This window comes from Mesocricetus auratus, unplaced genomic scaffold (assembly GCF_017639785.1).
Source record: "Mesocricetus auratus isolate SY011 unplaced genomic scaffold, BCM_Maur_2.0 Super-Scaffold_100040, whole genome shotgun sequence".
NCBI classification, from domain to species: Eukaryota; Metazoa; Chordata; class Mammalia; order Rodentia; family Cricetidae; genus Mesocricetus; species Mesocricetus auratus.
The window spans coordinates 361,759-388,137 of NW_024429217.1; the positions used below are offsets into that span (position 1 = coordinate 361,759).

At 38.0% G+C, this 26,379-nt stretch overlaps 1 pseudogene; it reads right to left on the reverse strand.

Moving 5' to 3' along the window:
- Positions 1-7,026: 7,026 nt before the first annotated feature.
- Positions 7,027-7,997, reverse strand: LOC101828786 (annotated as a pseudogene).
- Between the last annotated feature and the right edge of the window lie 18,382 nt (positions 7,998-26,379).

Genomic DNA, 26,379 nt, shown 5'->3' on the forward strand with positions numbered 1-26,379 from the left:
GCCCAAGGGAAAGGTTTACTGAATTTTTAGAGAGATTATCCAGAGCAGTAGAAGTACAGGTAGCGAATTCAGAATCCAGGCGTCTCCTTATAGAATCTTTGGCGTATGAGAACACGAATCCTCAATGCAGGCAGGTAATTTGGCCATTAAAAATAAGATCAGCACCATTGGAGGAATGGGTCCTACATACAGCGAGACTGGAATGTAAAAGTCAGGATAAAGGAGATTGGGTAGGTGAAACTATTTCTACAGGCTTGAGGAGGCACCAGGATGCCAAATACCCTACCTGTGAAGATGTAGAGGCCTGGGTAGGGAAGGCAATCTCCAAGAATTTTAATAGGCATAAAGATGCAACATGCTTTAACTGTTGTAGAATAGGACATCTTAGTAGGAACTGTAGACAACGCATTCCTAGAAATAATGCTTTTACCAGGAATGCATGAAACAGAAGGCATAAGCCTCCTGGTCTATGCAGGAGGTGTGGGAAGGGGCGCCATTGGACTGATGAATGCTTGTCCACAATAGATAGACAAGGTAGATCTTTAAAGCCGGGAAACGGGGTTCAGGGGCTCAATTGAGCCCCAAAAAGAAAGATTATCCGGTCATTCCCAGTGGCATTGGAGGACAGCCTCTCCCTGACAATTAGAAGATCACTGCCCATTGTAAATAATACGGCACTGGATAATACATTAGCTCCTAAGGATGAATCGATTACATCAGGAGGAGATACAAAACATATATTTTGGCAAACTTGTATACAATATCATAGACCCAAGCTACCAGTTAAGGTAACTAATAGGGTGATTAACGGCTTATTGAACACCGGAAGTGATGTCACTATCATTAATCAGCAGTCCTGGCCCCCCAACTGGGCTTTAAAAGAGGTTCATGTTCAATTCTTAGGGATTGGAACCTATCTGAAGTTAAACAGAGTGTTAGATGGATTGACTTTATTGGGCCAGAAGGACAGAGAGGAAGGTTAAATCCATATGTTGCAGATATTGCTATAAACCTCTGGGGTCGTGATCTACTCCAGCAATACAATACGCAGATTAACATTCCTCCTGTATCAGCTAGGAATTATAGACAAGCTCTTAGTGGTAGAAAGAATATAGTAAGGCAGTACAGAAAACAGATGCAAAATGTACAGGCCGTACAGAAGCAAGAGGCTAGTGCCAAAACTAAAGAGCAACCAAAAGCTCTACCATTAAAATGGCTGACAGATGAACCCATCTGGGTGGGTCAATGGCCTATGACATCTGAGAAGTTAGAGGCTTTGGATAAGTTAGTTCAGGAACAGCTAGATGCTGGACATATTGAGGAATCAACTAGTGCATGGAATTCACCTGTTTTTCTTGTCACGAAAAAGTCTGGTAAGTGGAGAATGGTTACTGATCTTAGAGCCATCAACAAGGTAATTCAGCCTATGGGGTCTCTACAACCTGGGATGCTGTTACCTTCTCTAATTCCTAAAGATTGGCCAATTATAGTTATAGACTTAAAAGATTGTTTCTTCACCATACCGTTAAAAGAAAACGACAGAGAAAAGTTCGCCTTCATGGTACCTACCTATAATAATTCCCGTTCGGTACAGAGATTCCAGTGGAAGGCACTTCCTCAAGGTATGTTAAACAGCCCAACTTTGTGTCAATATTTTGTAAATAAACCTCTAGAAATACTTCGTAAAAAATTTCCACATTTGTTAATATATCATTATATGGATGACATATTATTGTCTGATTCAAATAAGGATACTTTGGAAAAGATGTTTGAAGCAGTAAAGGAAATTTTGCCTCGCTGGGGATTACAAATTGCCCCAGAAAAATACAAAGAGTAGATTCTATTAACTATTTATGTTATAAAATAGATGCTCAGGAAATTAGACCACAGAAAGTACAGATCAGAAGAGATTGTTACTGGATTCTTAATGATCTTCAAAAACTATTAGGAGAAATCTCTCAATTACAGACAATTATCAGTGTAGAAGGGCATGATTTAAAACACCTGAAAATGGCTTTAAAAGGAGATAAAGACCTAAACAGCCCACGAGTACTATCAGCTGAGGCTGAAAAAGAATTAGAATGGGTAGAAAAGAGAATATTAGAAGCACAGGTGGACCGTGTGGATCCAAATCTGGACTTTATTCTGGTTATTTTACCATCTAGAGAATACCCCTCAGGAATATTAATGCAGAGGGAAGACATCATTCTAGAATGGGTATTTCTGCCACATAAACAGAATAAAAAAATTGAAAACATATATAGAAAAGATCTCTGATTTGATATTAAAGGTAAATTAAGGCTTCGTCAACTGACTGGGAAAGACCCAGCTGAAATTATTGTACCTTTAACGAATGAGGAAATTTCCTCCTTATGGAAGGATAATGAGTATTGGCATATAGCTTGCAGTGACATTTTGGGAAGTATTAGTAATACCTATCCCAAAACAGAGAGAATCAAATTCATAAAGAAAACAATTTGGATTCTTCCACGTATCGTGAGGCAAACACCTATCTCTGGAGTTCTTATCTTCTACACAGATGCAAACAAATCAGGTAAAGCAGGGTATAAATCAGGAAATATAAGTAAAGTAGTTCAAAGCCCTTACAACTCCGTACAAAAGGCAGAGTTATATGCCATTCTCATGGTACTCAAAGACTTTACAGAGCCTCTCAATATAGTCACGGATTCTAAGTATGCAGAAAGAGTTGTCTTGCACATTGAGACTGCAGACTTTGTTCCTGATAATACAGAATTAACCTCATTGTTTTTACATTTGCAGGAAATCATCAGAAACAAGATTCATCCTATATATATATAACACACATCAGATCCCATACAGGTCTGCCAGGTCCTCTGGCACAAGGCAATGATGAAATTGATCATTTATTAGTAGGTAATATGTTGGAAGCTTCAGAATTTCATAAGAAACACCATGTTAACAGCAAAGGTTTAAAGAAGGATTTTTCTATCACCTGGCAACAAGCCAAAGAAATAGTAAAAAATTGTCCCAGTTGCTCATTCTACAATCAAACTCCATTACCAGCAGGTTGTAATCCTAAACGTGTTCACAGAAATGAACTTCTGCAAATGGATGTATTTCCCTTCCCAGAATTTGGCAGTTTCAAATATGTACACCATACCATAGACACGTTCTCAGGCTTACAATGGGCTACTGCCCTCAGCTCTGAAAAAGCTGATTCTGTTATTACACACCTCTTAGAGGTGATGGCTGTTATGGGTATACCTAAAACAATAAAATCTGACAATGCTCCAGCATATGTCTCCAGTAAATTGGAACAATTCTTCAAGTATTATAATATAAAACATGTAACTGGTATATCTTACAATCCCACAGAACAAGCAATACTTGAAAGATCTAAGTGAACCTTTAAAGAGATGCTTCATAAACAGCCAGGGAAAACAAAGACAACTAAACACAGGTTACACAATGCTTTACTAACATTGAATTTTCTTAATGCTGATGAAAAAGGACAAACTGCAGCAGAAAGACACTGGACTACAGAGAAGACTTCTGAACTGAACTAACCGGTGTATTTTAAGGATGTTATGACCTCAGTCTGGAAACCAGGATATGTGTTACGTTGGGGAAGGGGTTATGCTTTTGTTTCCACAGGAGAAGAAAGGTTTGGGTTCCATCAAAATTAATTAAAATTCGATCAGAACAGATAACATCTCAGGAGGAGGAAGATAACAGCCCATCTACAAATTCATAGTCCACCATGGGTAAAATGACCTCCCAAAAGGAAAGAGAAGTGTTTTGTTTTTTGTATTTACAGGTAAAATCAGCAAAGAATACTGGACATATGGATTCCTGTAGAAGAATGAATAGCTACCCTGAGGACCATCAAACAAACAGTAACTCACTGTATGGTATCAAAGTCTAAATCTCTCTATATTGTATTTTCATAGTACCCTTTTTCTTTATTTCTTCACATACCTCAGTGCCCATTCATTTAACTGAAGCTGGCTATGGAGTTGGATTGGCTCTCCTACTCTAAACTCAAGCATATAATTTAAATATGATTCAGAATCTCTGTATTATATTAAAGAGCCATTGTTATAAGACAGAAGAAATAAAATGAGGGACTTTTATCTGTGGATTTCTTTTTCTGAACAGTCTAATTTCCTCCAGGTTTTCCATCTTCCCTATTGTCACCTCTTCTGTATGCATACATATGAAAGTTAAAATATTTCTTTGTTAACATTAATGTTTGAGTTTTCCAGAAAACAAGGGATTTCCTGACAGCAATCTTCAACTGCTTCAGAAAGAGAATGAGGATCCACTTCCTTGACTTCACCTGATTTGACTAGAGGCTTCTGAACTGCCCCACATCATTGACTCCACCTGACAAGCACCATCCTGAAATTGGCTTGAAACTACATCACTCTACACAACTCCGGACCAAGAAACTGATTTTTTTTCTAAAAAGTCTAATTTCCTTCAGGTTTACCATCTTCCCTATTGTTACCTCTTCCAGGATACATACATATAAAAGTTAAAATATTTCTTTGTTAACATTAATGTTTGAGTTTTCCAGAGAACAAGGGATTTCCTGACAACAATCTTCAACTGCTTCAAAAAGAGAATGAGGATCCACATCATTGACTCCACCTGACAAGCACTACCTTGAAACTGGCTTAAAACTACATCACTCTATACAACTCTGGACCAAGAAACTGAAATAGCACATCTTCTGCAATCTGGCCAGAGCTTCAGATGAGAACTTCAATCAACACTAGAACCCCAATCAGGAACTTCAATTAAGCATTTACTGCCATACAGAGACTGTCTGTTCTACGGAGATTTTGTTATACTAACATTTTTCTTCTCACAGGTCCCCATGATATTATCATCGTCCCATCTTAGCAGGAAGTAGTTTTGAGAATTCCATGCACCCTCTCCCTACTATTGATATTATAAGATAGTTTACACCTGTTAGTGTTAGTTTTCAATTATTTTAGAGTTGGGTTTGGAAGGAGGTGTTCATATTTAGGTGTTTCTTTCAGATAAGTTTAGGTTTAGATAGAATAGATGTTTGATACATTTTGTTCATGGATGCAAGTTAGTTGTCCTTTTTTAGACTAAAAGGGGAATTGTAGGAGGAAGTCTGTATGCCGCCATTAAACATGTGACTTATTAGAGGCGCATACAGATGAGGTAATAAAAGGGCGGTTTACCACATCGCAAACCACACCCACTTCAGGCAGGACTAAAGATGTATACGGCTGGACATAAAGACGTATACGTACGTAGGCGGAACTACGTCACTAGCCAGGCCCACTTTTGGGCATGGCTGGGGGCGTTACGGGGGAAGGTATAAAAGACAGCACACAGGAAGTGTCGGTCTCTCTTTTTCCCGGAGTTTGGCTTCCGGTTCGGCAGCAGAAAACTGCTTGGCTCCTCTGGGTTACTTGTTGGTATCTTGTGAGTAATTTCTACAATAAATACTTAGTTTTACTTTCAGTAATTGTGTGTCGCTTATCGTTACAGCGTCCTTTAGAGCCTACAGCTTAGATTTAATTTGCATTTGTCTGATCTATAATGGAATTGAATATTATTTCTTTTTTTCTTTTAGAACATTTTTATTTTGTTAAATATTAACATGAAAATTATTCAAAAATATAAATAAAATCATTTGTTTAAAAATGGGAAGGGGAAATTTTACAAAATATACAATTGGACTGAATATAAACAATTTTTAGTTCCCTTATACAATTAAAAATGGGCATTTGAAATGAGTCATGGTCTATACTTTGCTATTTATGAAAGAGAGATTAATCCTAGACAACTCTGTCTCTCAAGAACAACAAACCAAAAGTGATAAAGTTGAAATCTCACTAATTATATTGTCAGTTTTTCTTGTAGATATAGATTCATGTTTGTTTCTTGTACAACATCATAACACCATTGGAGATAATCTTTTATAATTCCATATTTTTTAGTCAATGAAGTAAGACATTTAAACTCAAGCTATATTCTCCTTTTTTGAGTCAGGAGGGCAATCCCATGAATAGTGAATATTTCAAGTTTATTTTTCAACCTTCTAATATATCCAAAACAAAAAGGGGAAAAAGGCAACTGTACTATGATACAAGGAAGAAAGTGACTTTTTTAATTCTCCAAACATTCAGTAACCACTCCCTAGACTAAATCTCTCATTATCTGGCCTTGAAGATTAAGAGCAACCACACCTTAGACGAAGTCTTTTATTTTTTAGGTAAGACATCCACACCTTAGAACAAAAATCCTTTAGTAACCAGTAGGTCTTATGACTTTCAGTAACCTTGAAAGAGTAAGGATAGTTTTGAACCCTCTGACCTTAAGTCAAGATGAAGCCACACACACGTAGAGGAAGAAAAATACTCAGGCCACACCCACCATGAGAACATATTTTAATGCTTTGAATGAATTGAAATTATGAGAACTGCAACCTAGCCAACTATGTGTCCATTGTTAAAAAAATCAACTGGATTTAGATATTGACCTATTATTTTTTGCAGCCTTTGCTATACAATGTAAGAGTTAATGGATTGAAAAAAGCCAGACAACATTGTGAGGGGAATTTTTAGATAGGATGTATTTAAAAAGGTAGGTTTCTAATTTGATACAGGTAAAATATCTGGAGACATCCTTGACTAATTTAAAAAGAACATTATTTCTTGATTCATCAATATTTTAAAACTGCAATATATTATCTGTATATAATAAATTAAATATATATTTTAAAATAAATATACATGAACTTTGAAACTGTGTATAAATTATAAAAATATAAAAGTAACTTAACTATTTCTCTTTAAATTCAGGGTCTTTACTCAGAAGTTATGGGTCTTCCTGAACATATTAATTTATTTGTGTTAAAGGGAAGACAAGATCTAGGCATTACCATTCAGTTCTATTAAAGACAACTAGAAGAAAAGGTATTAGTGGAGTGGGATGAAAGTCATAACACCAAAGAGGTTGCATTTTTAAGTATAGATATTTGGGCTCACAACTCAATATTCAGAAATGATGGATGGGGTTAAGCAAGCATATTGTTCTTTTGTGAAACCTCCAGAGGGCACTTTTAATGTCTTTGTTCCTTAAGTTGTAGATGAACAGATTCAGCTTAGGTGTGACCACTGTGTCCATCAGTGAAGCCACTGCACACTTTTCAGGATAATTTGATGCAATTGAACCAATGTATACTCCAAAGGCTGTTCCATAAAATAAGCAAACAACTGAAAGGTGAGACCCACAAGTAGAGAAGGCTTTATATTTTCCACTTGTTGATGGAAATCTCTGGATGGTAGAAATAATTTTATACTAAGATATAAGAATCCCTGTGGTTGAAAATAAACCCATAAAGACACGAATAAAGTGTATGACTATATTTTTGATAAATATTTCAGAATAGTCAAGATTTAGAAGTTGTGAAAGGTCACAAAAATGTTAGAGATTTGCATATCCCTGAAGTATGTAAGTTGTAGCAAAATCAAATTATGCACCTGAGAGTCCAAAAGACTGAGCAAAATAGATACCAAAGTTAACAAGGCACAGAGATGAGTGTTCATAATGGTTGTATAATGCAGGGGGTGATATATGGCCACAAACCTGTCATAGGCCATTGCACTCATCAGCATACTATCCATACACCCAAAAATTATAAACATAGACGTCTGTGTTAGGCAGCCCACATAGGAGATGACTCTGCTTTGAGTCTGAATATCCAAAATTATCTTTGGTACTGTGGTGGAGACGAAACAGATGTCAGACCAGGAGAGGCTGGAGAGGAAGAAATACATGAGTGAATGGAGGTGGGAGTCAGAGGTAACAGCCAGGATGATGACTAGGTTTCCAAGTACAGTGACCATATACATGAGTAAGAACAGTCCAAAGAGGAGGGGCTGCTGTCCCGGATCCTCTGAGAGGCTCATGAGATGGAATTGGGAGACAACTGGCAGATTTTGTGCTGTATTATTTGGACACCTTTGGATAAACAAAATTAATTGTAAAAAGACACATAAAATAAGGTATGATTGCATTGTAATCTCAAAAGTAAAATAAATAAAAAAGAGGAAACCCATATATCTTAAGTTCAACTTGTGGCAAGTAAAATGTTCTAACTTGAGGTCCTTCACATACAGCATCTTGACAAGCCCAATAATCTCCAAATTTCTGCATGTGTTTCCAACTTACACATCTCCTTTCCTACAAATCTATTCTTGAGGAAGTATACTCAAGAGAGTTTTAAAACCAAGAAGATTAGAAATCACAAGATTAGGATCATGGAAATATATAAGTATTTTATTGATGACACAGAGAAGAACACAATATCCTTTCCCTTTAAAAAATCATTCTGATTACAGCAAACATATTAGCAGAATGTACATTTTTCTTAAGACATTGAAATTTTTTGTTGCATTACATTCTTTTATGAAAACACCAATTACTTAAATTGTATTATATTTTCATTAACTTAACATGGATCTTTAGACAAAGTAGTTCTTAGAAGGGAATATTTAAATACCCTGTGTTACATTAAGTAGGAAAACCCAATGAATGATTTTCTAGATTCTTCAAACCACCAAAATTATGTCTAGCACTGAACAATCTAGGCATATCTATAGTAAATCGGAAAATTGAAAGAGAAATAAAAAGATTTTCAAATAAAAATATTCAGGACCAGATGGATATACAGATGAATTCTACCAGACTTTTACAGGAGAGAGAGAAATGCCTTTGTAAAATATTTTTTGAATCAGATAAAGGAGAAACATTTCTTAAATTTCTTAACTCCTTCTGTGAATCAATCATCATTACAAAACCAAAACAAGATAAAGACACACCAAAAATGAAAACTACAGGGCAACATCCTTGGTGAATACAGATTCAAATATACTAGACAAAATACTTGCAATCTAAATACAGACACACATCAAAAGATACTATTCACCATGATCTACTTGGCTTTATCCAGAAGATGGAGGAATTTTCATCATATGTGTGCAATAAATTGTAAATGAACTTAAAAACCAAATCATACAATCATCTCAAATGATACAGAAAAAAAAATCTGTGACAAAATCCAACATGCCTTCATAATAAAAGTCCTAGAGAATGTAGGTCTAGAGGGAACATAGTCCAAAATAATAAAAAGCTATATATCGGAAACATGCAGTCGATATCATATTAAACATATAAAATATTAAATGATTACATTCACGTCAGAAAAGAGAGCCAACTATTTCCACTTCTTTTTGATATTGTACTTGATGTTCTGCCTGATACAAAAGGACACTAAAGGGATACAAACAAGAAAGAAAATCATTCTATCTCTATTTGCATATAACATGATGTTATATATTAGACATTCAAAACTGTTAACATAGAACTACTAGAAATAAAGAAATTCTGAAGAACAGAATAAGTCAAAAGCTATTTTACACCACCAGCAAACATAAAGAGAAATGAACAGTCTCCCATTCACAAAAGTCTCAAAGAAAATACAGTATGTAGGACGAATCATAACCAAGAGAGTGAAGAACCTCCAAAATGGAAACTTGAAACAGCTGAAGATGATGAAGACACTAGAAAATGAAAATATATCCATTCATTTGAATTAGTAGAAGCAATATTGTTGAAATGGCCATTTTACCAAAAGCGATTTATAGATTCATTGACATCCCAGTCAAACTCCCCATTGTATCCTCTGCAGAAGTTGAAAAAAACTATCCTAAGTTTCATGTTATATAATAAAATCCTTAGATAGCCAAAACAATCCTGAGGAAAAAATGCTGAAGAGATTATATTTCCAGATCTTAAAACATACTGTAAACACTTTGTAATAAAAACAATATAGAACTGGTATAAAAATAGATATACAGACCAATAGAATACAATCAAAGACTCAAACAGGAAGGCATGTTACTTCAGCCATGTCATATTTGACAAAGGCCCTCAAATTATATGGTAGAGATAAAACACTTTCAACAAATGGTTCTGGGAAAACTGCATGTCTCCATGCAGAAGAATGAAATTATATCACCTTCCACAACAACTAACTCCAAGAGAATAGAAGATAGAAATGTGAAAATTTCAATGGCTAGAATAATATATAGCTGCAGTTAATTAAAAAGAAGGCATGAATTAGAAAAAGAACAACCCCAACCAGCGAGCCCAGCTTCAGGTGAGATTGGGTCTCTGGCTGGGACCACCCGCCCATCACCCATCCCCCTCCATCTTCGGGGCCGCTCCCGGCTTCCAGAAGAACCACCCACACAGGGCCCTCCAAGACCCCAACCCAGCGAGCCCAGCTTCAGGGGAGACTGGGTCCCCGGCTGGGACCACTCGCCCATCATCCATCCCCCTCCATCTTCGGGGCCGCTCCCGGCTTCCAGAAGAGCCGCCCACACAGGAAAGAAATCAGCCCCTCCAAGACTCCAACCCAGCGAGCCCAGCTTCAGAAGAGCCGCCCACACAGGAAAGAGATCAGCCCCTCCAAGACCCCAACCCAGCGAGCCTAGCTTCAGGAAAGAGATCAGCCCCTCCAAGACCCCAACCCCAGCGAGGCCAGCTTCAGCTTCAGCTGCAGTAAGGAAGGAGACCAGTGGAAACAGAAAGCCCCCACCAGCACCCACTGGAAGAAGAGATGGGAAGAAGACAGAATAAGAGATCACTCAGCAATAGAAACACCAAAACGACCCCACCAGAATCCAGGGATCCAAAACCAGCAAGACCTGAAAAGCACTACATAGATGAAGAAGAGGAGACAGACCTTAAAAATTATTTCATGAAGATGATGGAGAGCCTCAAAGAAGAAACGAGGAAATCACTTAAAGAAATAGAAGAAAAAACAAACAAAAAAATCCATGAAATGGGGGAAAAATTCAAGAAATAAACAAATCTCTCAAAGAATCTAAAGAGCACCAAGAAAAAACAACCAAGAAAATTAAGGAAACAGCTCAAACAGTTGAAGGATTGAAAGCTGAAATAGAAACGATAAAGAAAACACAGAATGAAGGGATGCTGGAAATAGAAAAGCTCGGTATACGGTCTGGAATTACAGATGCAAGCATCACCAATAGAATACAAGAGATAGAAGAGAGAATCTCAGGTGTTGAAGACTCATTAGAGGACATAGCATCGTCAACCAAAGAAAATCTCAAAACCAACAAATCCTTAACACAAAATATTCAGGAAATATGGGACACCGTGAAGAAGCCAAACCTGAGAATAATAGGTATAGAAGAAGGTGAAGAACTTCAACTTAAAGGTACAGAAAACATATTCAACAAAATCATAGAAGAAAACTTCCCTAACCTAAAGAAAGATATGCCTATGAAAGTACAAGAATCTTACAGAACACCAAATAGGCTTGACCAGAAAAAGAAGTCACCTCGCCATATAATAATCAAAACATCAAACCTACAGAGCAAAGAGAAAATATTAAGAGCAGCTAAAGAAAAAGGCCAAGTAACATATAAAGGCAGACCTATCCGAATTACACCTGACTTCTCAATGGAAACGATGAAAGCCAGAAGATCCTGGTCAGATGTCCTACAAACGCTAAGGGAACAAGGATGCCAGCCCAGACTACTATATCCAGCAAAGCTCTCAATTACCATAGATGGAGAAAACAAAATATTCCATGACAAAGCCAGATTTAAACAATACGTATCCATGAATCCAGCTCTACAGAAAATGCTATAAGGAAAACCTAGAGCCAAGGAAGATAACTACATTCACAAAGACGCAGGCAATATAGAATCATACTTTACAAAACACTAAAAGAAAAAGGGAGGAGAAACTACACAAAATAACTTCACTAACAATAAATCAAGCGCAAACAAGGATCACCAATCAATGGTCATTAATATCCCTCAATGTCAATGGCCTCAGCTTACCTATAAAAAGACACAGACTAGCAGAATGGATACGAAGACAGAACCCTTCCTTCTGCTGCATACAAGAAACACATCTCAACACCAAAGACAGACGTTATCTCAGAGTAAAGGTCTGGGAAAAGATCTTCCAATCAAACGGCCCCAAGAAACAAGCGGGCGTAGCAATCCTAATATCTAACAAATTAGGCTTCAAATTAAAATCAATCAAAAGAGATGAAGAAGGGCACTTCATATTCATCAAAGGAAAAATACATCAAGACGAAGTCTCGATTTTAAATATCTACGCCCCAAATACAAAGGCACCTACATTCGTGAAAGAAACATTACTAAAGCTCAAAATGCACATAAACTCTCACACACTAATAGTAGGAGACTTCAACACTCCGCTCTCACCGCTAGATAGGACCTCCAGACAGAAACTTAACAAAGAAACAAAAGAATTAATAGAAGTTATGACCCAACTGGGTTTAACAGACATCTATAGAACATTCCACCCAAACACAAAGGGATATACCTTCTTCTCGGCACCACATGGAACCTTCTCTAAAATTGACCACATAATAGGAAACATAGCAAATCTCCACAGTTACAAAAAAATTGGAATAACCCCCTGCATCTTATCAGACCACCATGCATTAACATTAGAATTCAACAATAACACAAATCGCAGAAACCCTACAAACTCATGGAGATTGAACAATGCACAATTGCACTATCCCTGGGTAAAGGAACAAATAAAAAAAGAAATTAAAGACTTCCTCGATTTCAATGAGAATGAAGACACAACATACACAAACTTATGGGACACTTTGAAAGCAGTGCTGAGAGGAAAGTTTATAGCACTAAGTGCCCACATGAAAAAACTGGAGAACAGTCATACTAGAGAATTAATAGCACAGCTGAATGTTCTAGAACAAAAGAAGCAAACTCCCCAGGAGGAGCAGACGCCAGGAAATAATCAAATTGAGGGCAGAAATCAATCAAGTAGAAACCAGGAAAATACTGAGAAGAATCAATGAAACAAAGAGTTGGTTCTTTGAGAAAATCAACAAAATAGACAAATCTCTGTCCAAACTAACCAAAAGACAGAGAGAGAACATGCTAATTAACAAAATCAGGGATGAGAAAGGGGACATAACAACGGACTCTGAGGAAATCAAGAGAATCATCAGGGCATACTTTGAAAATCTGTACTCCACAAAATTTGAAAATTTAAAGGAAATGGACAATTTCCTGGATAGATATCACTTGCCAAAACTAAATCAAGAACAGATAAATAATCTAAACAGACCTATAACCCCTAATGAAATAGAAGCAGTCATCAAAAGTCTCCCAAACAAAAAAAGCCCAGGCCCAGATGGCTTCAGTGCAGGATTCAACCAGAAATTCAAAGAAGAGCTCATTCCAATACTCGTCAAATTATTCCACACTATAGAAGCAGGAGGCTCACTGCCAAACTCTTTCTACGAGGCTACAATTACCTTGATACCCAAGCCACACAAAGACACAACTAAGAAAGAGAACTATAGACCAATTTCCCTCATGAACATTGATGCAAAAATACTCAATAAAATACTTGCAAACCGGATTCAAGAACACATCAGAAAAATCATCCACCATGATCAAGTAGGCTTCATTCCAGGAATGCAGGGATGGTTCAACATTAGAAAATCTATCAATGTAATCCACCATATTAACAATCTGCGAAAGAAAAACCACATGATCATCTCACTAGATGCTGAAAAAGCCTTTGACAAAATCCAGCATCCCTTCATGATAAAGGTCCTAGAGAGATCGGGGATAACAGGAACGTACCTGAATATAATAAAAGCAATATACAGTAAACCAACAGCTAACATCAAACTAAATGGAGAGAAACTCAAAGCAATTCCTCTAAAATCAGGAACAAGACAAGGCTGTCCACTCTCTCCATATCTCTTCAATATTGTACTTGAAGTTCTAGCTACAGCAATAAGACAACAAAAGGAGATAAAGGGGATACAAATAGGAAAAGAAGAAGTCAAATTTTCATTATTTGCAGATGATATGATAGTTTACATAAGTGACCCAAAAAACTCCGCAAGGTTACTCCTAGAGCTGATAAACACCTTCAGCAATGTGGCAGGATACAAGGTAAACTCAAAAAAATCAGTGGCCCTATTATATACAGATGATGAAGTGACTGAGAAAGAAATCAGAGAAACATCACCTTTTACAATAGCCAAAAACAGCATCAAATATCTGGGGATAATGTTAACCAAGGAAGGGAAAGACCTGTATATCAAGAACTTTGTGTCTTTGAAGAAAGAATTCAAAGAAGATACCAGAAAATGGAAAGATCTCCCATGCTCTTGGATTGGTAGGATCAACATAATAAAAATGGCAATCTTGCCAAAAGCAGTCTATAGATTCAATGCAATCCCTATCAAAATTCCATCACAATTTTTCAAGGACCTGGAAAGAATATTAATCAACTTTATATGGAAAAACAAAAGGCCCAGGATAGCCAAAACATCCCTATACAATAAAGGAACTTCAGGAGGCATCACCATACCTGACTTCAAGCTCTATTATAGAGCTATAGTCCTGAATACAGCTTGGTATTGGCACAAAAATAGGCAGGTAGACCAATGGAACCGAATCGAAAGCCCTAATTTTAACCCACACACCTATGAACATCTGATTTTTGACAAAGAAGCTAAAACTGTACAGTGGAAAAAAGAAAGCATCTTCAACAAATGGTGCTGGCATAACTGGTTAGTGGTATGCAGAAGACTGCAGATAGATCCATGTTTATCGCCTTGTACAAAACTTAAGTCCAAATGGATCAAAGATCTCAACATACATCCAGCCACACTGAAACTTTTAGAAGAGAAAGTGGGAGATACTCTTCAAAGAGTTGGTACAGGAGACCACTTCCTAAACATAACACCAGTGGCACAGGCACTGAGATCAACAATTAACAAATGGGACCTTCTGAAACTAAAAAGCTTCTGTAAGGCAAAGGACACAATCAAAAAGACAAAAAGGCAGGCCACAGAATGGGAAAAGATATTCACTAACCCTATATCTGACAGAGGGCTAATCTCCAAAATTTACAAATAACTCAAGAAACAAGTCTCCAAAACACCAAAGGATCCACTTGAAAGGTGGGGTACAGAGCTAAATAGAGAATTCTCAGTAGAGGAGGCTAAAATGGCCAAGAGACACTTAAGAAAGTGCTCAACATCCTTAGCCATCAGGGAAATGCAAATCAAAACAACTCTGAGATACCATCTTACTCCTGTCAGAATGGCTAGAATCAAAAACACCGAAGACAATTTATGCTGGAGGGGATGTGGAGAGAGAGGAACACTCCTCCACTGCTGGTGGGAATGCCAACTCATACAGCCTCTTTGGAAATCAGTATGGAGATTCCTCAGGAAAATGGGAATTAATCTACCACTAGACCCAGCAATTCCACTCTTAGGCATTTATCCAAATGAGGCAGGTTCATACAACAAGGGCATCTGCTCCACTATGTTCATAGCAGCATTGTTTGTAATAGCCAGAACCTGGAAGCAACATAGATGCCCCTCAACTGAAGAGTGGATAGAGAAAATGTGGTACATTTACACAATGGAGTATTACTCAGCAGAAAAAAACAATGGAATCTTGAAATTCGCAGGGAAATGGATAGCACTGGAAGAAACCATCCTGAGTGAGGTAACCCAGTCGCAAAAAGACAAACATGGTATGTACTCACTCATATATGGATTTTAGATATAGATCAGGATAGTGCCAGTCTGCACTTCCAAAGATAGAGAGTCTGGGAAACAGGAAAGAACCTAAAAGATATGCATATATGCATAGTATCCAAGAGAAGAGGATGGAGGCAAGATCCTCTGAATGGATGGGGAACAGGGCGAGGGGGGTAGTGGGACCTGGGAAGAATAGAGGGGGCAAAGAGGAAGGGAGTTGGTCATGGGGGAACAGGAAGTTGAGGGGGTGGGTGTAGAATAGGGGGAAGAGGGAATCATAGGATCGAAGACAGATCAGGCACCAGAGTGACCTCGAGTGATCTAAAGGTATAACATCAATTGGCAAGCTAAGCAATAGTGGAAGGACCACCTCGAATGCCCATTCCTGATAATGAACTTGATGTCTATAACTATCCGGGAGCCTTCATCCTGGGACTGATGGAAGCAGAGGCAAACACACAACTAAGCACTGAACTGAACCCAAGGAACCCAGTGACAGAGAGAGAGGAATGATGAGCAAATTGGCAAAGAATGGGCTGGCAAAACCAGCAGAGACAGCTGATCTGAACAGGGGAGTGCTCTTGGACCCCAGACCGACAGTGGGGAGGCCAGAATAGGACTGATCTGGATCCCCCAAATGTGAGTGTCAGTGAGAGGGCCTGGACAACCTATGGGGCTCTGAGCTGTGGATCAGTGTCTATCCCTGGTATACAATCTGTCTTCATGTGCCTATAGCACAAAGAGAGATGCTCTCTCAGCCTGGACTCTTAGGGGAGTGCCTTGACCCTACCAAGAGTAAAATGATAGACTCTAGACATCCCCTATGTGGAAGGATTTGGCAATAGGGTGGGAGGGAGGGTGGAAGGGGAGTGCGGGAGGAGGGGAGGGAGAGGGAACTGGGATTGACATGTAAAACAAGCTATTTAAAATTTTAAAAAAAATGTGTTCCAAAAAAATAAATAAATAAATACAGATATCAAAAAAAAAGAAAAAGAACAATGAGTCATTTATGAGAGGATTTATAGGGATGGCAAGAAAGGGGGAAATTATGCAATTATAATGGTAAAATATAAAAGAAATAAAAGTTTTCCCTTTGATCTTAGCATCTTTAATCTGTTAATACTGCTACATTGCCTTTTCTGATCATAATAATTGTTTATAGTTAAGAACTTGTGTTCCTGAGGCAGTCCTAAGTTTAATTCCCAGTAACCATACATCTAATTATATATGTATTTGTCACTGATATTTTCTATTATATAGGCTACAATTCTCTCATTTGAGTTTTATGAAAAAAATTGGGTCATTGTTTCACACTATGATTCAATTGGAAAAATGAGAAAGTACAGGAAGTGATGTAAACATTTCTGCAAAATTTTCTCATTTTAATTATCATTATATTTATTCATTTTATGCTTGATTGTTTTGCTTGTATGTATGTATATATGGGTGCTGGGAACCAAAACAGGGTCCTCTGAAAACACAGCTGCCGTTAACTGCTGCGCCAATTCTCTAGCAATTTGCCCAACTTTTAAAATGAGTGTAATCAAAAACATGTGTAAAGAACTTTCCACCCTTTTAACCTTTTTATTTTGTAAAACAAATATAATGCATTTTGGTCATACACTTTCTTCTTCCCTAGTGGTTCCCAGATTCCTTTATACCCACAACATTTCATATTTATTCTCTTAGAAAAAAAGTAAGCAAACAAAAAAAGCAGAAAAAGAAGGATAAAATCTAAAACTAAATCAAAACTAACCAGAAAATATGAAGTCATTTTTGTGTTGGTCAATTATTCTTGAGCATATGGGTGTATTTGACATATTCAGTGTTACTCTGTTGAAGAAAACAGTTTCTTTACTTCCCAGGAACTATCAATTTCAAATAGCTCTTGGTTAGGAGTGAGAATTTTTGCCCAATTTTCCTTCTTTGGCATGGGATATTGTCTGGTTTGAATATGATCAAATTTTTGTGCATGCTGCACTTTCAAAAGAATAGAATTTTGACTTTTAAGTTGCAGAGATAATTGTTTATTACAATCACTTATCCGTGTATCCATCTGTAAATACTTGTAAAATCTTTTTTTTTTTTGGTTTTTTCAAGACAGGGTTTCGTTGTATTGTTTTGGAGGCTATCGGTCCAGCCTGGCCTCGAACTCACAGAGATCCGCCTGCCTCTGCTTCCCGAGTGCTGGGATTAAAGGCGTGTGCCACCACAGCCCGGATCTAAAATCTTTAGATGATTATATATCCATTAAATAGATTTAATTAAGAATGAGTATGTGAAGTTTGTGATGTTCCTTCTTTAACTCCAGAAATGCAAACTTTGATTAAGATAATTTCTGACATTTAGACAATATATATTAACTCCTCTTTTTAAAATAAAAATCACTTTTCTGTAATGAAATGAAAAAAAATAATCACACACTGGTTATAAATTAGATATTAAAACAAACACTTTTCAGATCCCAAATTCTATACAACTCAGTGAACTTCTTTACTATTAGATTCACCATTCTAAAGCCATGGAGCTTTGTTTAGAATCTTTTCTTTCACTATAGATCGCCTTTTTAAAAATTTAACTTAGAAACAAGCTTGCTTCACATGTCAATCCCAGCTCCCTTTACCTCCCCTCCTCCCCCACCCCAACAATCCCCACCAGCCCCCCACACCAACCTCCTCTGCTCCCTAGGGAGGGGATGAGAGATAATCATAAAAGAAGTAGCCATTATAGGTTTGAGGAGAGATCTGGCACTAGGGAGATTTCTAGAGATATACAAGGATGATACCAACTGGCAATCTAAGCAATAGTGGAGAGACTACCTTAAATGCCCTTCCCTGATAATGAGATTGATGATTACCTTCTATGCCATCTTAGAGTCTTCATCCAGTGTCTAATGGAATCAGAGGCAGACACAACAGCTTAACATTGAAGTGAACTAGAACCCAGTTGTAGAAAGGGAGAAATGATGGGCAAAGGGGACAAGACTAGGCTTGTGAAACCCACAAAATCAGCTGACCTGAACAAGGGGGACTTCATGACTCCAGACTTATGGCTGAGAGGCAAGTATGGGAGTGATCCAGACCCCCAGAACGTGGGTGTCGTGGAGTTGACTTTGGAAATTTATAGGGCCTCATTTAATAGATCGGTATTTATCTCTGGTGTATGAATGGACTTTGAGAGCACATTCCACATGCAGGGATGCTCTCTCAGCCTGAACACATATGGCAGGGCCTAGGGCCTGCCCGAAATGATATGAAATAGTAACTCTTTACCGCTAACAGTAGCCCTCACTCCCTCAATATGCAGAATGGTGATTTAAAAATGTCTATTTCAGAAGTGCGGACACATAGATTCTGAATTATCCATAGAAAAATTGAGATCTTAGTAATTTGTGAGTTGACTGGTTCACTTGCCTTACAATGAAAAATATCTTTGGAATTGGGACTATGATTTCCTGTTAATATCTTCAAGTGAGATATATATCTTTATCCATGGTTAATCTTTAAAAACTTTCTGATGGGAAAAGTCCTTTTGTGTATATGTTTGTCTTAATAATTGATAAATAAAGCACTGTTGGTCAATAGGGAAGCAAGGTAGGTGGGACTAGGAGAGGTGGAGGATTCTAGGAAACTAAGGCACAGTTAGTCACCAGGTAGGATGTGAAAGCAGTGAGAGGTCTGGACCATTTCTCCAGTAAGAGAAGACCATGTGGAAATATTCATATTAGCAGTTATGGGTTAATAATTAAGTCAGAGCTAGCCAACAAGAAACCAAAACAAATAGCTGACAGCTTCATAATTAATATAGCATCATGCCTGTTCATTTGGGATTGATGTGGCTCTGGGACCAGACTGGCAGGAAGAATGCTGGTTTCATCTTCCTTAGCAAGTACCTGAAGTTTTTAGGGTTCCACCCCTCCCCCAATACTAGTTATGGAACTATGCTGTCATTCTTGCCTTTTACATTGGCATTGGCTATTTAAACTCAGGTTCTCAACTTGTACCTTACCAACTGAATAAGCTCCTTAGACTCCTTTCAAAAGTCTTGAGTCTCTTTTCTCACTTGGGCATTTGTTTTGCTCTTCTAGGAATTTTATGGTTTCTGGTCTTCCATTTTTAGGACTTGTGCTTGTGTGTGTTTCTTGTGTTCTTTCTTTTAATTCAGGTTTTGTTTTCCTGTTTGCATTCTAATGAGAGGATGGGCAAGAGAATTGGGTGGATAGGAAAAATTAGAGGATATAGAGAAGATGGTGGTGGGAAACTATGATCAGAATATATTTTATGAGAATAATTATTTCAATAAAAATCTCTTGAGTCTCATAATATAATATAATATAATATAATATAATATAATATAATATAATGATTGATCGCTCTTTGATTCCAAAATTGGGACATGTTCAGTTTTAAAAGTAAATACAAACATTTGTTAACTGACCCCAAATCTCAAAAATAAACATTCTTATTCTAAACAGATGGTATCCCTAAAATCCACATTGTAATAATTCTTCCTTTATAATTCACTAAGAAATTCCATCTTACATAAGGAATGATATTCTTCATTGCTTCAGAAGAGCATACAGTGATGAGGGATAGGAATCGGGATGTATGTTATTTAGTCACATGTCATTGACTTTGTAATATAAGGGAGTCAATATATAGTATATGAACCCATCATACTTTCTGTTTGTACTAGAGAATGTTGCCCATCTGCACAATATTCATAGCCTCTAAAGACAGCAAAGTCTCACCACTGTGTGTGTTTTTCTCTTTGAGAATTTTAGCAGTATGGAAACAATAATTTAAATATCTGTTGCATATATTCATTGTACAAGGCTTTGTGCCACCGAAGACATTTATTTGAATATATACTGCATATTGAACACATTACCCGAATTCCTCTTTAATGCCCACCCATTAGTCTTTTTTCAGTTTCACTTATCATTTCCTATCATATGTATATCCTTCATTTTAAACATCTATAGAAAATACAAATGCCACAAATAGAAGTAGTTACAAAGAATTGTAATTACTGGTAAAACTGAATACACCATAATTTTTGTTATTGGAAAAAAATGTGTTTTTCTGAGACTGGCTTAATTTGCTTAAAGTGATGTCTGTCTGCCTTCATTCTTTTCAAATAACCCATTTTGTTATGGTACACCTGATAATTCATCATATGCTTATCGTATATTCTTTACCCATTACTGTGTTGGATACTTAGGCTGACTCTATATCTTGTCTATTTTAAATAGTGCTACAATCAAAGGTGACATGGATTTTGTCCTGTATTGATTTGGAGTACTTTTGGTACCCGTGAGTGCTATAGTTGAATCACAAGGTAAACCTAGTATTGGTTATTGAGGGACCATTATTTTTCTTTTCATTTTGGCTGGACTAGTGTGCCGCCACCAAGTATAAATAAGAGGTTTTAGGGACACAGTTTTTAAAGATATTAATGTTCAGGCTGATACAATATTCTAAAATGTGCTTTAGACCAAGTTACTCTTTCTTTTTTTGTCTTTTGAATTTCTTATGTCTGTCAACATTTGTGTTTTCAGACCTATAGCTGCATAATAGAGTTTGAATTCAGGGATGCTAATACCTCCAGAAATTTCTTTATTGCACAGGATTGTTTTGGTTATCCTAGGTCTTTTGTTTTTGCATGTAAAGTTGAGAATTGTCCTTTCAAGATCTGTGAAGAATTGTGCTAGGATTTTGATGGGGATTTCATTGAATCTGTAGATTGCTTTTGGAAAGATTACCATTTTTAATATGTTGATTCTACCTATCGAAGAGCATGGAAAATCTTGATTATACATATCATAGTTATATCATGTTAGGCATAATTATGACCTCGTTATCATTTTCATTTCAAAATATACCTGGCATAGGTGGACATGGTTGTGTTTCAAGGTGACAAGGGGTAGATTTGTGATGAATATCCTATTTTGTCAACTTAACTACATCTGGAATTTCCAAAAACTCAAATGGCTAGCATGCTTATGAAGTATTTTTTTCTTACTTTAAACTTTTCAGGTGAAAAACCCCACTTCTATTATCACAAGAATACCCACTCCTTTTTTGGCATTATAGCCCAGTTCTTCAGGGTTCTTATATGTTGAAGATCAGCTGAGACATCCAGCTTGTGACTGAACAACAACTGAATTTTTGGACCTTTTGTTGGTATAACATACATATATTCTATTAATTTCATTCTTTTAGAGAAACCTGAATAACACAGGTCATTGTGTTAGTGTGTGTGTGTGTGTGTGTTGTGTGTGTTGTGTGTGTGTGTGTGTGTGTGATTTGTTAGATTGCTTACATGGCATGGTGCAGATAGTCCAACAATTCCTGTTTCACAGTGGAGGGACCACAAATCAAGCAGTTGTTTTGGCCATTAGCCAGGAGACTGTATTTCTTAGCAGTTCCAATTTGGAGTTGGTGTTCTTGAGGATTCTTGAAGAGTTTCTAGGTTTTAGTCTATATGGCAATTGTGAAGAAGTTGGATATATTAACTATGAACTAATGTCAGAGAGACTGGATAGAATAATATTTCCAGTGATATTTGGGGCAAGCTGTTAAAAGGAACATTTTTCGTCCTATGTCTTCTTGTCTATTTCCAGAAGTTGCTAACCCAGTTTAGGGTGGGCCTTCCTATTTCTAATAATCTGACTAAGAAAATATCCTTCACAGAAATGCTAAGTATTTAGGGTTTTTCTTGATTCTACATTCAGTAGAGATGACTCCCGAAATGAACCATCAAAAGTCTACCCTTTGTCAGCCTGACACACAATTGAATCTCTTTATGTCATACTTAATTCCATATGAAAACAATAGCATGTCATTGTTCCATTTACCATGGTATAACTATTCCTCATACTAGCATTTATGCATTATATATTTTAGATAAGATGTCAATATCCTTTGAAAATTTTTAGTCCTTTAGTACCTCATAGCATAATTAAAATAACCACTTATATTTCAGTAAATATCATATTATATGTTAAATTAAGAAAGTAAATGCAGCTATTCACACAATATATGTTTATATACCCAAGCATGTTCTTAATATAATAGGATAGAAAATGCTCATGAATATTGCACTCCTTATTTCTGTAACTGCTCATATAACTACCTTTTTGTACTGTTGGTTTTCTATTTACCCACTCTTGGTAAGCAGCTCAGCATATTTTGATTCTTTAACTGGGTAGGTAACCAATGTTCTCATTGAACGATTTTTCGGTCTTCCTGGATCATGTTTTTATAGTTTTCCATTGACCTCAATCACAGAGTAAGGTGATATCAAGAAATGTTCTATATAACACCTGTAGAATAGACACTGAGATTGACAATTAATAAATCAGACCTCCTGAAAAATGAGAAGTTTCTATAAGGTAAAGGACACAATAATTAAGATAAAACGGCAGGCCACAGAATGGGAAAAGATCCTTACCAACCCCACATCTGACAGAGGACTCCTTTCTATAACATACAATCAAATCAAGAAGCTAGTCATCAAAATAGTGAACAATCCAATTAAAAATTGGAGTAAAGAACTAAATAGAGAATTCTCAATAGAGGAATTTAAAATGGCTGAAAGATACTGAAGAAAGTGCTCAACATCCATAGCCATCAGGGAATTGCAACTCAAAACAACTTTGAGATTCCACCTTACACTAGTCAGTGCCACTTAACAGAAAAAATTCCCAATGGAATCTTGAAATTTGGAGGCAAATTGATGGGACTAAAAGAATCCATCCTGAATGAGGTAACACAGTCACAAAAAGATGAACATAGTGTGTATTCACTCATATGTGGATTTTAGACATAGAACAAAGAATTATCAGCCTACAATCCACACCACCAGAGAAACCAGGGAACAAGAAGAACTCCAAGAAAAGAGCACATGTTCCCCCAAAGAATGGGAGGGGGATAAGAAGCCCTGAGCAAATTGGGAGCATGGAGATAGAGAGGAGGCAGGTAGGAAGTAGAGAGGAGGAGAAGGGGAGGAGACTGGAAAACAGGAAGTATCAGGAGAATTGAAACAGGGGAGGAATAGAGGGAGACATCAAAGAGATGACCTCATAGAGGGAGCCAGTATAGTTTTGGAGAGAGGTCTGACAATGGAGAAAAGTTATGGAATCCATAGGAATGACACCAATTATGAATTTAGGCAGTGGTGGAGAGGCTGCCTTTGATACCCTTCCTCTGTAATAAGATTGATGACTACCTTGGTTGCCATTCTAAGAGCCTTCACCCAATAGCTGATTGAAGCATAAGCAGGCACCCACAGCTGAGCCATACTCCTGGAATCCAATTGTGGAGGAAAGAGGAGTGATGAGCAAAGGAACCCAGACCATTTTGGAGAAACCCACATAAGCAGTTGACTTGACGTAGTGAAAGCTCAGAGACCTTGTCATAAAGTTAGGGACCATGATATTGTACCAAGACAAGTCTGGTGGCAGAGTCAACCTGTTGTTTGATAAAGTTAAGCAGTTTTTGGAATGTCCATGGTCCAAAAGATACCACCAAAAGGAGCCCATGAGGGGCCCCAGGAGGAAGAGGAAGGTCAACCACAGAGATGTTGAGAACCAATTTTGATGCCAGGATTCTTGTTTTTCTCTTTCTCTCTTTCTTGTTTATAAGCTTTCTTGAATCATAGCTATACTATCACAGACGACTACTTACCTATTGGCATAGGAACAACATTCTTCTTTCAGGGCCATACAAAGCCCCCCTTGTTGGAGGAAGAGTAAATCTAAGCCTCATCTATTTTGTAAGGCCATTTCGGCCAGGGATTGGTGTGACTCTTCTAAATAGTCCATTTGATTTTGCAATTCCTTGATGTCTCTGTCAATGGAGGCACTGTGTTCCTGGTTGTTGGATTTACCAGCCACCAGGGCAGAGATGCCTGTCCCGGCTCCAAACACGCTAATTCCAAAAAGGATGGCAAATGTAACAGCTCTAATGTGTTCTGTACGTATACTAAGGTCTTGGGAAGTTTCCCAGAAATTAAAGAATTAATCAGGACGGTAACAGGATAGGCACAGGATGACCTGCACCAATGCACAGAACCCAACCTCCTGGAAAAGTGGAATGGAAAGGCAGGGCATAATAACATCAAGGAAGGCCCAGTAAGAACCATTTGGGGGGACAGCAAAATCATCAGGGGAGCCGAGGACTAAAGTGGTCTTACCAAGTGAAGCATGTGAAAGGGGAGGGGAAGGATGTGTAGGCATGGTTATGCATAGGCCAGATCCAACGATCTGTTGCAGGACGAGGTGGCAAATGGATTTATCTGAACTCCATTGACAATATCTGGAGTCACTGGTGGTGGTAAATCCAGCAAGAACAGCCAATCCTTCATAAAAGTGTGGGGGAGGGACAGCAAAGCCAGCAATATGCCATCAGATGGGGGTTGGTTCTATTGGCTGAAAAAAGGTGGGGTAGATTAGATCTAAAATAACATCACCTGTATCTAAAAAGAGGGAGTCCTGATTCTCAATGGGTAAGAGGGGGGTGGAGAAGGGCTCAGGGTGAGGAGGGTGGTGAGATTGGGCTATCTGTCAGTGGGGTTTGGCAAGCCAGGGGTGGGTTTAAGGATAGGAGGTCTCTGGCCTCCTCCCAAGACTGAGTCCGGGCCCAGTAGTACCTGAGGTCCACGGATATGGGGAAATCTCTTTGAGTAATTTAATTGAGAAGGTGAGGCCTTCATCGTATCATTTTTATATAGTCAAAGGCCCCAAGTGTATCCTCCATACCAGTTTAGGGTGTGATATTCTGATGTGGTGAATCGGATTTTTAAGAGATTGCACCAGCCTTGTGAGGGAGAGTCGAGCTGACAATATAAAGGGGGCTGATACCTGCAAGTTGAACCATAGATTTGGCTAATGCAAGGAGGGAGGGGTTGGTGGTAGGAGACTGTAACTGTAATGTAGTCCCAATCACAAGTGGGATTCCAATTTGTGTCTCCGGTTGTCTCGTAGCCCCAAGACAGACAAAAGAAATCCGAAGAGTTTGCACATCTATGAAGAAGATTGTTGTCCTGGTGGGGGCTGGGGCAAACATGGACGCAGTAGATCCTAAGTAGAGTTTGTCTCTGAGGGTGGGAGCATCCAGCATATATGGGGCACATAAAGGGAATGTAAGGCATGTTGGCCTGATCAAAAATTTGCTCAGGGACCCAAGGAGCTCTAGCACTCGGTGCAAGTTTACAAAGGTCTGGGTTGAAAGAATCTGGCCACCAAGGAGTGTGTCAGGACTTAGAGGCATACCAGGCTGTATCTCTTGTCTCTGAGAGAACTACCCAGGTATAATTTCATGGCTCGTGTGGGTTAGGTTTTTTTGGTGGGGACTGGGGATGACATGAGAACAGAAGGGGTCAGTGTAAGGAGGAACAATTTAAGGATCAAAAAATGCAGCCAGGCTGATGAGGTAGTCTCTTCCTTGTCACCTTGACATTTGGGCTCATCTGTTTTAGTTTCATCTGGGGAGAGAACAGACGATCCGGACTCAAGCAGAGAGGGGTCTCCTGACCTGGTATGTTAGGTTAATGGGAGGCAGAAGAATGCTTAACAAGTCTCTTGGGTAGCCAGCAAGGAGCATCGCTAACCTTATCACACATGCAAGCAGAGCTGCAGCCCCAGATCAGGATGGGATCCGGTCAATGCCAGGAATTAGTGACCAGATCCTTCCATCTGGCAAGTGGTTATGTGAAAGATGGCTGGG